General features: G+C 44.0%; 1 long non-coding RNA gene across 1 annotated transcript; it reads right to left on the reverse strand.

Annotated features, from left to right (window-relative positions):
- Positions 1-7,902: 7,902 nt before the first annotated feature.
- On the reverse strand, positions 7,903-11,669 carry LOC310662033. The gene is made up of 3 exons (XR_014504211.1): positions 9,979-11,669; positions 9,426-9,617; positions 7,903-8,722 (listed from the first exon to the last, which is right to left on the reverse strand). It is a non-coding gene; the product is annotated as an uncharacterized lncRNA (long non-coding RNA).
- Between the last annotated feature and the right edge of the window lie 3,609 nt (positions 11,670-15,278).

A 15,278-nucleotide genomic window follows, 5' to 3' on the forward strand; every position in this document is an offset into this window, starting at 1 on the left:
GATTAGTCCAAATTCTGAATGGTGGTGGTTTTCAGGCCTTGGTGTGACTTGAATGAGTTATACAACTGAGAAACCTGCAAAGTTTAGATGGGTTATTCACCCTGTTGATTCCAATGGCACTTATACAACCACAGTAGTATTTAGCATTTATAAAGCGCTTTATGTGTTCACTATAATATTATCTTGCTCATCCTTGAAAGCACCCCATAACGTAAGTCAGTGTTATTATACCCTTATTACAGATGGAACATTGCTGAGGTTAATCACTGTCTTGTCAAAACCATCTAGTGTCTCTGGAGAGGTATGATTTGAACCCAGGGGCAGCATAGTTCCATAGGTCCTGTCTCTCAGTTCCCTGTTATACTAGATCTTGAAGGAGTGGTGAAAATCAAACGGGAAAAGCAGAATATGTGCATGAATCGAGTTGGGGAAACACTCCTGTGAGCAGTCGCAGAAGCATTCCTGCCTCACCGTGCTCCTCGCTCAGTGGAGGATGCAGCTACCAAATCTCTTGTCAGATGCCCAACTGACCTCCACCACCTCCTGAGGCAGGCAGTTCCACTGTTGAACGTCTCTTGCCATTAGGAAGCTTCTCTTGCTGCTTAGTCTAAACCATGGGTAGGCAAACTAAGGCCCGGGGGCCAGATCTTGCCCAATCGCCTTCTAAATCCAGCCCGTGGACAGTCCGGGAATCAGCATGTTTTTACATGAGTAGAATGTGTCCTTTTATTTAAAATGCATCTCTGGGTTATTTGTGGGCCATAGGAATTCGTTCATTTCCCCCCTTTAAAATATAGTCCAGTCCCCACAAGGTCTGAGGGACAGTGGACTGGCCCCCTGCTGAAAAAGTTTGCTGACCCCTGGTCTAAAGCTTTCCTGTCATTTCTACCCATTGTCCCCTGGAGCAGCAGAAAGCAAGTCTGCTCATTTGGTGAGAGTGTGGTGCTGATGACACCAAGGTCGCAGGTTCGATCCCCATCATGGACAGCTGCATGTTTGTGCATTACAAGGGGTCAGACTAGATCAGAGGTTTTCAACTTTTTTGAGTCCATGGCTCCCTTAACCAACTACAGTGGTACCTTGGGTTAAGTACTTAATTCGTTCTGGAGGTCCGTTCTTAACCTGAAACTTCTTAACCTGAAGCACCACTTTAGCTAATGGGGCCTCCTGCTGCCGCCGCGTCGCCAGAGCCCAATTTCTGTTCTTATCCTGAAGTGAAGTTCTGAACCTGAAGCACTATTTCTGGGTTAGCGGAGTGTGTAACCTGAAGCGTATGTAACCCGAGGTAGTACTGTACATTCTTTCTTCGGCACCTCTGTGGGGCTCAGCCTCTCACCCTTTTTTGAACACAGCTGGCAGCCTCTCACCCTTTTTTGAACACCCTCCCTTGTGAAGTGTTCCCTCAGCCTCCTCCCCTCTCCTTGGGAGACCTCCGGGCAGCCGCTGCCATCCCTGGTCTTTGAGCTGCCCCCACCCCAAAGAAAGGTGCCACCCAGAGGCACCATTCACCTGGGGAGCTTGTAGCCAGGGCTGCTGCAATAAAGAGCTGTGCAAACCTTTGGGAGGCAGAAACGTCAGAGGGAATCAGAGCAGGGAGGGAAGGAAGGAAAGAGGGACAGAGGCCAGTGTTGCCTGCAGCCCCCCTGGCCATCATTCAAGGCACCCCAGGATGCTACAGCACACTGGTTGAAAACCACTGGGCTAGATGATCCTCAGGGTCTCTTCCAACTCTTACGATTTTATTATTCTACTTTCTCTGTGGCTACACTAAAGATGTGTGAAGGGCCATGACCATCTCTCCCTTTAACTTTCTCTTCATCAGGCTAAACATTCCCAGCTCTTTCAGCCATGGCCCAGAGGACTTGTTTTCCAAGTCCCACCCACCCTCAATATTCCCATTTGTCTGTGTGCTGCTTAAAATGTGGCACTGAGATCTAGACTCGGGACTCCAGAGGCAGCCTGACAAGCACAGAACAAAATGGCGCTAGATTACTTCTTGTAATCTAGATATTGCACTTCGCTTTATGCAACCTAAGATTGCTTTAGCTTTTTTAAGCAGTTGGGCTTCACCTCTGGCTCACCAGCTGGTTTTCTTGTGCTCAGCTAAGGCACCTCTCCACATAGACTGCTCCGGTAACTTTGGATTTGAGAAATGTGGTCTAAAACACTGCTTGAGCTGTGGATTTGTTGGGTGTGTACTGCCTCTGGAGTCCCGAGTCTAGATCTCAGTGCCACATTTTAATAATAAAATCGTAAGAGTTGGAAGAGACCCTGAGGATCACTAGCCATTCAAAGTGTGCTGTAGCATCCGGGGCCTTGAATGATGGCCAGGGGGTCTCCTGGCGTCAGTCTTTTGGTCTGTTAAATGGGTGTAACAGAGGTGCTTCTTTTTGCAGGGTTTGTGTCAGGATGAACAAAATCTCGAACATGAAGAATGCTACATGTTGAAAAGCAGTGGGATTTTAAGATTTGTGGTAAACATGGGTTGTCAAGTAGATTTCTGCCTTTACGGGAGCGGGGGACTATTATAAGCCTCATTGCCTCCATCTGTAAAATAAGAACAATAGCTGCCAACTTCACAGGATTGTTGTGATAGGGGAGGCAATCAATACACTCCTGCCCTGCAAGTTAATTGATGGGCGTGAAAGGGTCGTGGTGCAACTTGTATGGTGGAACTGAGGCATATGCACACGACAGCTGCCTCCCCGGCCTTCGAGCAGCAGATTGTCCCCAGTTTCCCGGCCAATTGGGACTGTGCTCTCATTTGCACACATCTCCCCAAATCCCTGCCTCTGTCCCTGAGCTTCTGGGTTCCCGACATATGGAGTTGATTTGAGATAGGCAGGGCTGACTCAAGACATTGCGGCACCTGAGGCGAACCACGAAACAGTGCCTCACCCACCCGCCAGGGAAGAAAGGGCCAGTGAAGTCCTACATCAAGAACGGGGGGGGGGGGGGGCAATGAAGATCTACATCAGGAACAAAGGGGGAGTGACTGACTGCTTTGGGAACAAGGTGGAAGTGCGGTGACAGTGGCACAAGAGGGCAGCACGTTCCTTGGATTTGCTGTCAGCAGACTGGTACATATTGATATAGGAATGTATTAGATAAAATGTAAAGAAATATACAATAATAAGAGTACACTCATTTGTAAAAAAGGAATATACAACGGGATAGACAGGAAGTCCAATGTGTTGGTACATATATGATTTTGGAATACTTTTTTGTCCTTGTTTCTTTAGGTATATGAACTTTGTATACATGCTGAAAATTATATTAGAATAAGCCTTGTGATGTAATGTGATAATGTTTACCGATGTAACATAAGAATGTTAATAAATAAATCAAACTCCAAAAAACACACACAAAAGATTATGTGAAGCGGTGCTTACCTGCCCCCAACCCCAATATCTTATTCAAATTGGCATCCCTGCACTCAACTATATATCTCACTGGGTGACCTTGAGCCTGTCACTGCCTCTCAGCCTAACCTACTTCACAGGGTTGTTGTGGGGATCAAATGAGAAGGGAGAGAACCATGTATGCCAACTTGAGCTCCTTTGTGAAAAAGGTGGGGTGGCTGTGCCATCCATCCAGCCATTAATAATATCTCCAATCTACTTCAAATCTCCCAGAGATCTATCAATAGATCAAGATCTCCCTTCTCATTCTTCATCACGTGAAGGGGTATGCAAAAAGTTTCATATCCTTTATATAAACGATTCCCAATTGCAGGATATTATAAAAGCATGCCTCCTGTCAGAGGGATAAGGGATGAGGTAGAGAGAAAGTCCCAGAAGTTTTGAACTTAAAAATAAATAAGAAGTTACTGGACAGTTTTATCCATCATGATGTGTCTGGATGTCAGACTCAGCTTCAAAATGCTGTCGGGGCTGGATTTGGGAAGTTTCAACATGAGGGAAGTTTCAGATGCGCGTGAAATGTATCTCCTTTTTTGAAAGAGTTCACCTTGAGGCAAGCAGCTGCATCTTGCCAAAGAAGACGGTGCTATTTTTAATACCCTCCAGTTCAGAGTTCTGCACAAAGTACACATGCGGTCAATTTCAGTATCATAAAAAATAACATTGCATCTTCCATGTTCTCTCCCTCCCCTCCCCAATTTCATCCCTTCAAACTGTGTCTACATTCTCTTGCGTTAATTAAAATGGCTAAATGCAGGGCGTTTTTCTAAACTATTTTCTGCTAAGATATTCCAAAGGAACAGCTGCTCCGTGTCTGGATCTTGCCCAGAGCAGGTAGGTTAAACCAGTGTGGTTTGCAGTGACAATGCTTTCCTCATCCCCAGATTCATCAAAAACACCCAGATAATTTTTTTAGACCTTTCTGGGAATTCCCAATGACTCGGACTTGGTTTCTGCAGGACGCAAGGGCACTCTGGAAATAAAATTAATAATTATGGGAATCATAGGAAATTGGGAAAACCTGTATCTGGACTATTTTCAGAGGGTGAGGGCGGGTGGCTCATAACACCTAAATGCTCTTCCGTACCAGACCTCCCCAAAAACAAATGAAACCCCTTTCCCATGGAAAACTTCACATCGGGGGGAAATACAGCATAGCCTTATCTCTGACATGATCGATGTCTGAAGAGGTATGGCTCAGTCACAGGTTGACAACCTCAGATCAGAAGGAAGCCAGGAAACAATCCCTTGGTTAGTTAACTCTGCTTTTAGAACAGGGTTGGGATTTATTTATTTATTTTCAGTTCTAGGGTCACTTTCCTCCATTGGAAACCTGTTGGGTTTTGTACGTTTAAAACAGAAGGAGGCGAAAAGGAGAATTAACTTTTTTGGGGAAACGGATTCTCGTTTCCTATGTGTCAGAATGCAACATCCCCATATAAAGCAGATCTGTATGTCCTTGTTTACTTTCTTATGATTTTATTGTTTGTTTTTTATTTATTTTTTAAAGGTATTCAAGCTTGGCAGCCTTTTAGGAGCTACATGCCCCTGATGGGCAGGGCTGTAAGGAAAAGTGGGTGGAGCAATGGGTGTGATGCGTAGCCCCGTGTGGTAGGCTACATGGCACCCTTGCAAAAGTGAGAAAGTTTCTACACTTTCGTCAAGACAAGCAAGAGACATTCTAGCTAGGCAAATGCAGACAGAGAGGCCTGGAGGGCTGTGTTCAGTCTCTCCCCACTGAGGTTTCCCTCTCCTAGGAGGGCACTTTCTTGTTATGAAACCTTGAAGATTGAGGCTGTAGCTCTGTAAACACTTAACACGGAATTTGGTGCCATTAGATCCAATGGAAGCTTTGCATGGATATCAAAGCCTGGTGTTAGGAAGTCGTGCATTTTGCTTGAAGAGAAGGAAAAGGGAATTGCTAGGTAGGAGGAAAATACGCATCTAGCTCTTCAGCCCCTACATGGAAGCTCCATTGAACTATGTCATTTCAGTTCAAAGGAGACTGTGCCAAAGCAGTGAGACTTAAAGTGCATGGGGTGGGGGGAAAGGTAAAGGACCTTGGATGGTTAAGTCCAGTCAAAGGTGACTATGGGGTTGCAACGCTCATCTTGCTTTCAGGCCGAGGGAGCCGGCGTTTGTCCACAGACAGCTTTCTGGGTCATGTGGCCAGCATGACTAAACCGCTGCTGGCACACAGAGGACTGTGACAACTGCCAGAGAGCACGGAAAACCATTTACCTTCCCGTCGCAGCGGTGCCTATTTATCTATTTGCACTGGTGTGCTTTCGAACTGCTAGGTTGGCAGGAGCTGGGACAGAGCAACAGGAGCTCACCCCGTCACAGGGATTCGAACCACCAACCTTCTGATCGGCAAGCCCAAGAGGCTCAGTGGTTTAGACCACAGCACCACCCGCATCCTACATGCAGGGGGGAAAGGTAACTTCAGCTGAAATGGAAACACTTGCCCAAGCTTTAAAAATTAACATACAAACCCTGTTTAGAGAAAGCTTTGAAATACACCCCCTCCTTCTCTCTATGGTAGTTTGAAAGCTTTGCCAAGTGTCCTTTTTAGTATCAAATTCAGTTCTGCAGGCACTTTCAGAATCAATTGCAGTCCTTTTCAGGATCCACAATGCAATCCTGTACTATTGAGTTCAAGGATATTCATTCCCAGGTGAGTAAAGGATTGTGGCCTTGAGACTTTTGCATTGTGTGTTTTTATGTTGTAAACCACTTTGCTATCTTCCTATGAAGGGTGGCAAGAAAAACTTAACAACAACATTAATCATAAATGAGTTTGGCAATCAAGACACTCTGGCACTCTGTTCTCTGAATGCTTAATATAGGAGCAAGAGTTTCAGATTTAATTGCTTCATGTGTGTGAATGAGATTTGCTCCTCAGAGAATATGTGTGTAAGGTTGCTCTGTAAAACCTTTTTATTTTTATCTTAGCTCAACCAAATGAGAGCTCTCTTCTCTGGGCTGTTGCACCTCACAACACAATTCATTACTAGAATTGTAATGTGTTTGCTACAGTGAGTATCCAAACATGTAATGAGTCTGGATGATATTAATATGCCAAGACAATATGGGTGAATTGTCCAAAGACTCTAGACGACCGGCGGCTGGTGAATTGCTGTTATAGAGCCATCAAATTACATGGCACCTTGCAAAGTAATATAAAGCACCCACCCCTCAAAAAAGCTGGAGATTTAGGTGAGAGCCCTGCCCCAAGGAGCTTACAACCCGCAGTTTGATAGTGGGGAAGGGAGGAAGAGAGAGGCAGGAGTTATGAGATGAATAGCAGTTCACACATATTCAGGCTTTGTCTGAGGTGGGGGTGATGATTAAGTGGTGAAGCCAAAGTTTTCACACACCACTGTGGACATGGACAGTCTCCTAAATGTGTTGCGGGTGTGTCCCCCGCCCCCACCCACTGAGAGAGGAAGCTACATTGCAAAATCCACAATCACAAAATTCGGTCAGTATTCAAACGTGAATACCAGCATTCAGCCCTCCTTAACGGTCTTGCGATGTCTATCCAAAATGGGTTGAACGCTGACATCAACTTGAAATATATAAAATCAGGTTTAATGGCCTCATTATTTGTCCAGATGTTGCTGAATGCAGTCTGCACCTGGAAAAGGGATTCCAGAAGGTGGATCCGTTAGATTTGTTGTGCAGAAACGTTTGGCAGGAAGAGGAAAAGCTTCCAGTAGTAACTGTGTGATGCATGGAGATGGCTACCCCATACGAAACCTCAGGCACTCCAAGTGTACATGCTAGGGACAAAATAGCATATGGGTGAACTACCACCACCACCTTTCATCCATTTCATAAACAATTGGCTGTATACTCGAGAAACTTTTCTGTATAGATCCCCTGAAGGGAATAAAAGGGGGGGATGGACTTAATTGTGTCCATGTAGCTCAGCTTCTTTCCATAACCAAATCGAATTCCATAACTAGCATAAATACTTCTACCGTATATATAAAATCCAGCCATGTTCATTAAATTCTGTGGGGTTCCCCCCCCCCCATTTTTTCCAATAGGATTTTATTTTTATCTTCATTCATTTCTGTATTTTCCTCTAGTTCCCAACAGAAATAGCTTTATTCTGCCTTCCCCTCCCCAAATGATAGCAACCCGCCTTTAAAAAGAATGAGTTTGTACATTCCCAAGGAAAAACATTCATGCATCAGTCTTCAAGACAGGGGGAAAAATTGTACCATTTTTCTGCCTCCCTTTGACATTTTCCATATTACACAGTGATTTGTTTCTCTGCTTAAAAAAAAAGAAGCTTTGCCTCAGCTTCTTATAGAAAGAAACATTTATTTTTGCAAGAGAAGGCTTGCAGATTATGAAGAATGATAAAAACAGACCTTTCTCTTTGCAACTCTTTTTTTTTCAGGTGAAAATTGTATTTTGAGGTTTCTGTGTATAAACTCAGACAGATGAGAATGCAAAGGTTCGGGTGAAACGTCTAAGGCATTTTATTCCATTGAAATCATCAATTTGATTTTAACAAGTTATCTTTGTTCCATAACTTGAATTACAACAGAATCCTAAAAGTGTCCTGATCGCTCTCCACTACCTGGGTTGTATTCACAAGAGACACGTTAGATCGCCTTGGGACTCTTTGTTTTCTTATTTCCCATGTCTGTACGTAAAATGAAAAACTTATATAGACTAGAAAAATGCATTCACTTCAGAGGTAGTGTTCCTCAACTTTGTATACTGAGACAGTCCAGATGAAAATGTATTCCTCCCCCCCTCCCCCCGACACCCTGTTAATTTTCTTATTGAACCTTGGGCCCAGTCTGCTAGAGAGTTCTCCTGAGCAGGCACGCTCCTGCACACAACTGAAATGAATGGGAGTTGCAGGAGAGCTTTTGCAGGAGAACTTCCAGATGGATGGTGCCTTATTATTATTTCCATCATGAAAATTTAGATCCGTACACAGATGTATCTCTGCAAGTGCTTTCACACAGACCTTGCATCTTAATTTGATGAACAAATGGAACTTGCTGACCCAGATGTTTGCATCACTTGTGAAAACGCCCTTCCATCTTCGTCCAGGATTCTTGACTGCCTGCATCTGGTTGGGTGGGAAGACAGTTTAGAAGTTTTCTAAACCATATGTTCAATTGTCATAAGGGAATATTCCTTCCATCACACGGTATTCTCTCCCATTCACCACTCCCAATTTCTTATATTCAGAATGCACTTTGTCGCTGTATCCCTTCCAGTTAACTGAGGCTTTGTGCCTTGGTTTCTTTTTAGGTGTTTCTGTGCATCTGAAAAGGTAACAAATGTTTTATTAAAATATGTTCTAAATGGAGAAATAAACATGCCTTAATAGAAGTTAAGTTCCACTGGATTTAACAGGACTTTTCTTAGTAAGTGCTCTGAGAATGGCAGTCTAAATGCATCAAGCAATTTAGAATTCAAACAAATTGTGCGACATTTAGTAAATTGGTTTTCCAGAATTCAGGACATTGCTATCATTGTTGAACTGATGAGTTTTGTATGATTTAACAGAAGTCGGGACTTCTGTTAAACTGATGAGTTTTGTATGTTTTAACAGAAGTCAGCCAAAGGGAGAATACTTTTTTTTGAGGGGGGGGGAGTGATTCTTGTTTCCTATGCATCATAATGCAGCATTCCCATATAAGGCAGATCTGTACGTCCTTGTTTACTTTCATTTGATTTTATAGTTGTGGGTTTTTTTTAAAAAAAACCAGAAACAAAAAGAAAGTGTACTGTTTGGCATCTGCAGAACTGAAACTGTCCTCAAAGTGCCAACACACATTTTTAAAGACTAATGTTGTAAAATGCAAAGCCTCCCTTATCTCTTTGAGGGCGGATATACCGTATTTTAAATCAGCCCCTGAAATAAATTTGTGCAGAAGAATTACAATCGGTACAATTAAAGTCCAGTTTTGATTTAGAGATTTAATTGTTTCTAAGCACTACATCTCCTTCCCATTTAGAATGTACCTTTTAAAATAAAATGGCGGGGGGAGAATATTGCAAGATATTGTTGAGAATTCTCTTTAAAGTTTTGAAATGGTGGTTGGAAGAGAAGGGGTGTATTTTCTGGGCAGAATTTCATCTTGTCCCACTCTGCTTAGGGTATGGCTTCCTCCTCTTTCTTTCTTTCTTTCTTTCTTTCCTCAGTATTTCTCATGCCTGTTTTGATTGACAAGGTTGTTATTAGCTTGAATGGATTCCCCCAGTTCTCTGTCTTCTTTAAGTCCCGATTTGGAATCGGAGTGTGATCTGTTGCCTATTGACCCGGGGATGGCTATACACTGACCCCCACTGCCTCCACAGCGACCCTTTGACCCCTAGAGCACTCGAGGCCAGCTTAGCTGAGCTCAGATGTGCGATGGGAGACTTTATGGAGTTTGGGGAAGTGAAGGGAGGGAGAAGAAACTATACAGAGCGGGAGGTGGGGTTTGGGAAAGGCAGGATAAGGAAGCGAGATTTTCACCAATATATACACGTCCCCGTTGGAAATGTTTCAGATCGACTCTGGACAGCACAGTACCTGGTTATCAGCTGCTGGGCTTTGGGAAGGAGACATCTCTTCGGAGTTATGCGATTGACGCTGCACAGCACAGTTCCAAGTATACTGTGGGACAAGCTGGGAAGGATTCAGCAGAGAGCTACTAGGTGACTCAATGATCCAGAAGTCAAAACTGCGAAGAGGACGGGCTTCCCAATGTAGATCTTTATTCTCTCTGGTACAGCTGACTGTACAGCTGATTTAATTACCTGAAAAGGCTGTCCTCCATGCCATGTGAGCGCTTGCCAGCCCGGTGCTATGCCGAATTGGAGAACAACCGATGGTGTCAATCTAACATCCAACGTAACTTGAACTCTTATTATTTCCATGAGTTAGAGGAGACTATATACACAGACAAATTATCATTAAGGGATTGGTGTCTCTGGACAGAATCACTACGTGATCTGAAAGCAACCAAATCATCTAAATGCTCTCCCCTGTTCCCTCTACTAAAAACGGTTCATTTTAGAACCAGTTACCTGCCGAATCTCCAGCCAGCCTCACTAAGATTCACTTTTACAGAGCGTCATTTTCAAGCTACGCTCTTCGCCATCCTAGACAGACAATACCACAGGGTACCATACCAACACAGATTCTGTATATGTGGGCAACGCAGGTGGAAGACATCTTGCACTATTTACTATCTTGCCCGCTATACATTGGACCCAGGCAATTTCTCGCCCTACCATCCATCCGTACAGGAAAGATGTCTCTCCCTGGCAGAGAAGGTCCTATGGCTTCTTAGCAATGTAAACGTTTCAGTGACTCACAAAGTCACTTTTTTGCTTGGCAGCCAAAAAGATCAGAAAGAAGACTTGGACAATATAGCACTGAACTGTAAGGGAAACGCAGAGGTCTCAATAGAGACTATTATTTGTGGCACAACATCCCTTTTGCTTGTATTTATTTTTGATTCAGATTTCTCATGGCCAATGGCTAGTACAATAAAGTTATTTGGATTGGATTGTTCCTGATATAGGTCTTCTTCCCTGGCATGTGTGTGTGCTATTTTGTGGTTCACCTCAGGTGCTAAAATGTCTTGTTCTGGCCCTGAAAACATGAATTGTGGTCCATCTCTGAAGATGAGCAGGTTTGGACATGGATGGTAAGTAGACTGAGAAGCCACATATAAATGACTCTCACCTCCACAGAGGAAAAACAGGATATAAATGTGATAATAATAATAATAATAATAATAATAATAAGAAAAAGAGAGATTAAAGAGGAAGGGTGGGGAGAGGAAACATAGTGGTCATTTTCCAACATTTTAAGGGATCTCAGAAAGGATGGGCGGAGAGAGATGCGGAGACATCTTCAGGCAGAGCCTTTGTCTGAGCTAGATGAACTTAGGCTGCATCTAGACACATCAAAGAAGCATTTGAGTTTAAAGTGTACATTTAAACAGGGAAAACTGGTAGAGAAAAATGGGACTCCACATTGCCATCTGGTGGCACAATGTTATATCACATATACAACGCCTGCACCCCCCCACCTCCTTCCTACACCCCTGCGGCACTTACCTTGGGGCCTGCAGTGCACCTGAGCCACATGTCTCTCCTGGGAGTGACGCAGTGGCTCAGGTGCCTGCAGGCTCCACGCCTCCTGAAACAGCAGTGTGGGACTTGTGCTGGATGAACCAATGGCCTGATTGATGTAACGCAGCTTTCTTTTCTTCTTAGCTGTTAACAAACAAGCTGGTCCAGGCTCGACTGATGTCATGCACTCCCTGGCTGCATTGTTTCAGGCCGTAACAAGTTGCTGCTAAGAGTCGTGGCCATCCTTTTCAACAACATCGTGGAAGAGGTATTCCCAGCTACCCCATTGCCTGTCTTTGGAAGCCACATAAAAAGTTGCTGCGGGAGAGGAACTGTAAGCAACGTCACAGGAGAGGTCTTTCGAGGACCAGGGTGAAACTGTACAAATAATAACAAAATTATTACTGTTATTACTATTATGTTTTTGTGCTGCTTGATTTTGAAATACATTCATATTTCCTTTGTTGTGAAGTGCATTGAGCAATTGTGTGTGTGTGTGTGTGTGTGTGTGTGTGTGTGTAAAAGCGGCATACAAATACAGTTTTGAATGGAGGAACAAACAAATGATAATGTTAAATTTCGAAAGCATATTTTGCCTCGTGATTGTGGTGGGGGGTGCTCTCAGGACAGTAATGAATTAATTAAATGATGATAAAAACCATGTATGAAAGGACTCTTTAAAAACACACCAATGTTAGACTGGGATTCCAGTAAAGGGACCCGTGACCATTAGGTCCAGTCGTGACCGACTCTGGGGTTGCGACGCTCATCTTGCTTTACTGGCCGAGGGAGCCGGCGTACAGCTTCCGGGTCACGTGGCCGGCATGACTAAGCCGCTTCTGGCGAACCAGAGCAGCGCACGGAAACGCCGTTTACCTTCCTGCCAGAACGGTACCTATTTATCTACTTGCACTTTGATGTGCTTTCGAACTGCTAGGTTGGCAGGAGCTGGGACCGAGCAACGGGAGCTCACCCCGTCGCGGGGATTCGAACCGCCGACCTTCTGATCGGCAAGTCCTAGGCTCTGTGGTTTAACCCACAGCATAATCTTACACAAATTCTCCTCGGATGTAAGCCCTTTGGAGTCCAGCAGTGTTTATTTACCAGGAAAGTACATATAAGAGTGCACTGTGAGAAACACAGAATATGCCATGGGTCCAACTCAGTAAGTTTTTGCTTCACATCATTGTGTGTGTGTGTGTGTGTGTGTGTGTGTGTGTGTGTGTAGGCATATATGCAAGTATGTATGGAAACTAGCCCACTGTGGAAAAGTACAGGAATATTGGTTGCTTTTGCCCCTGGCTCTGCCCACCAGTGGCATGTGGCCCCTCAGTAGCTTCCTGAGAAAGGAATGTGGCCCTCAGAATTTAAAAAAAAAGGTTCCCCACCCCACCATACATACACTAAGAAACAAGAGACCTCGCTTTCAGAGTTACAAGTAAAAGACACATAAGAGAAGGAGAAAAAAGACGCCTGCTTGTTAAAGAGAGAAAAAAACGAGAGTGTGGAGTTTTTAATTAGGCGTTTAAATACACCAGCAGAAGGTGCCAAGCGGATGACAGAGGAGGTGAAGAAGAGCTCCACTTGCAGGAAGGGAGAAAGGCCAGGATTGGAGGATTCTGGGTTGCTGGAAGGGAAGGCGGCCAAAAGAAAGGAAGAGAGCAAGAAGGAAGAGAGAAGAGCCGAGTGCCTGGGAGCGAGAGAATGAAGACGTTGGAAAGGGGAATGAGGGAGGCAGGCAAAGACATCGGAGGGGAGGGAGAGGCGACGCGACAGAAGTTTATAAAGCCATGCATGGCATTGGAGAAGGAGAACGGCGGAGAAGGGTTTCTTTCTCGCTCCTAACCCTAAAACCTGTGGATGCCCAGTGAAGCTGGAAGATTCAGGACGGATTCAGGTACAGTGGTACCTCAGGTTAAGTACTTAATTCGTTCCGGAGGTCTGTTCTTAACCTGAAACTGTTCTTAACCTGAAGCACCACTTTAGCTAATGGGGCCTCCCGCTGCCGCTGCACGATTTCTGTTCTCATCCTGAAGCAGAGTTCTTAACCTGAGGTAATATTTCTGGGTTACCGGAGTCTGTAACCTGAAGCGTATGTAACCCGAGGTACCACTGTACATCCAGGGCACAGGCCATATCCACAAAATTATATTTTAAGCGCTGCAATACCACTTTTGACATTGATGGCTTCACCTAAAGAATCCTGGGAGGGCTGCACTGCGCTAAGGTTGCTGAGAGTCGTTAGGCCATTGCCCTCACAGACCTACCGTTTTTCCAGATTTCCCTCAGAAGAGGGATAAGTGATAATAATAATTTTATTATTTAAATGCTGTTCACCTGACCCACTCTGGGCGGTAAAATATAAGAAAGCTATACAGGGCTGCCTTCAGGTGTCTTCTAAAAAGCAGATAGTGGTTTATTTCCTTGACATTGAACGGGAGGACGTTCCACAGGGTGGGTGCCACTACCGAGAAGGCCCTCTGCCTGTTTCCCTGTAACCTCACTTCTCGCAATGAGGGAACTGCCGGAAGGACCTCAGAGCTGGAGCTCCGTGTCTAGGCTGAACGATGGGGGTGGAGATGCTCCTCCAGGATTGACTGTTAAGCCACTCAGATAACTGTAGCTCTGTGAGAGGAAGAGTCTAACAACATGTTTGCTTGGTACATTTATGAACATTTATTATATATCTAAGACCTTAAAATTCTTATAATACTATTCAAGTGGCATTGTAGCGTTTTATATGTATGGGTTGGAAGTGGCCAAAGCATTTGGGTCTTACCAGTGATTTGTTCCCCGCCCCCTTTGTTTGCTCACATTTTTGCCATATAACATTTCCAGAATTTGTATTCATCATTTTTAAAAAAAAATCTACTAAAATTTAAATACAGACCGTCATTTTCTCTTGTGTACTGCAGTGTTTTGTCTAGTTTTCAATTTCTCACTTTAAACCTATTATCTCTGTTTTCAACCCTTCTACTCATTTAGGCCTTTCTTTCTTTCTTTCTTTCTTTCTTTCTTTCTTTCTTTCTTTCTTTCGGAGTGTTTCACCTCTATCTGTTTCCCATTACCAGCTTCCTCTATTGTTCCATATCACATTCAAACGTCTTCTTTTAACCTTTCAGTCTTGTCATGATCTCACTCCTCCTTATCTCCCTTCATTGCTTCTTGTTTTCTCCCTGTTCCTGTCCTCCGTTCCTCTGTTCATCAAATACTAATCTTCTCATTAAGCCTGCATTCCCTTGTGCTGTTTTTCCTCTACATGCTTTCTCTCTCATGGCCCCTTACACGGCAAACTCTCTCCCTCTCAATATTCGGCTGACCTCTTCCCAATCTCACTTTCATAAATTAAAAAACCAATTTCTCTCTCTCGTATTTCCCTCTTGATTTGACTTTTCTTCTTATCCCCGCGCACCTATTCTCAGGTTTTTCTGTTTTTGTTTTAATTCCTTTACCACTCTTTCCTTCTTTCACTCTCTTCCAGATTGTGCAAAGTTTCCTCTTTCTTTCCAGCTCCTTTTGTCTCATGCTTTTACAATTGTGAGCCCAAAAGGAGAAGGAGGATTTCTATATGGTAAGTGCTTCAAAGTGGGGACTTCGTCTGTGGTAAATCACAAATGTGACCCGCAACAAAATGTTGCAGTGCATTCTGCTGCTTCTGTTTAGGGTTCCAGCCAGCTATTCCCTCCATGTGCATTACACACAAAGACACACACACACATACATCAAGTGCCAGTCTATATTCCATGG

This window comes from Podarcis tiliguerta (assembly GCF_965153285.1).
Source record: "Podarcis tiliguerta genome assembly, chromosome: 13".
Taxonomy (NCBI): Eukaryota; Metazoa; Chordata; class Lepidosauria; order Squamata; family Lacertidae; genus Podarcis; species Podarcis tiliguerta.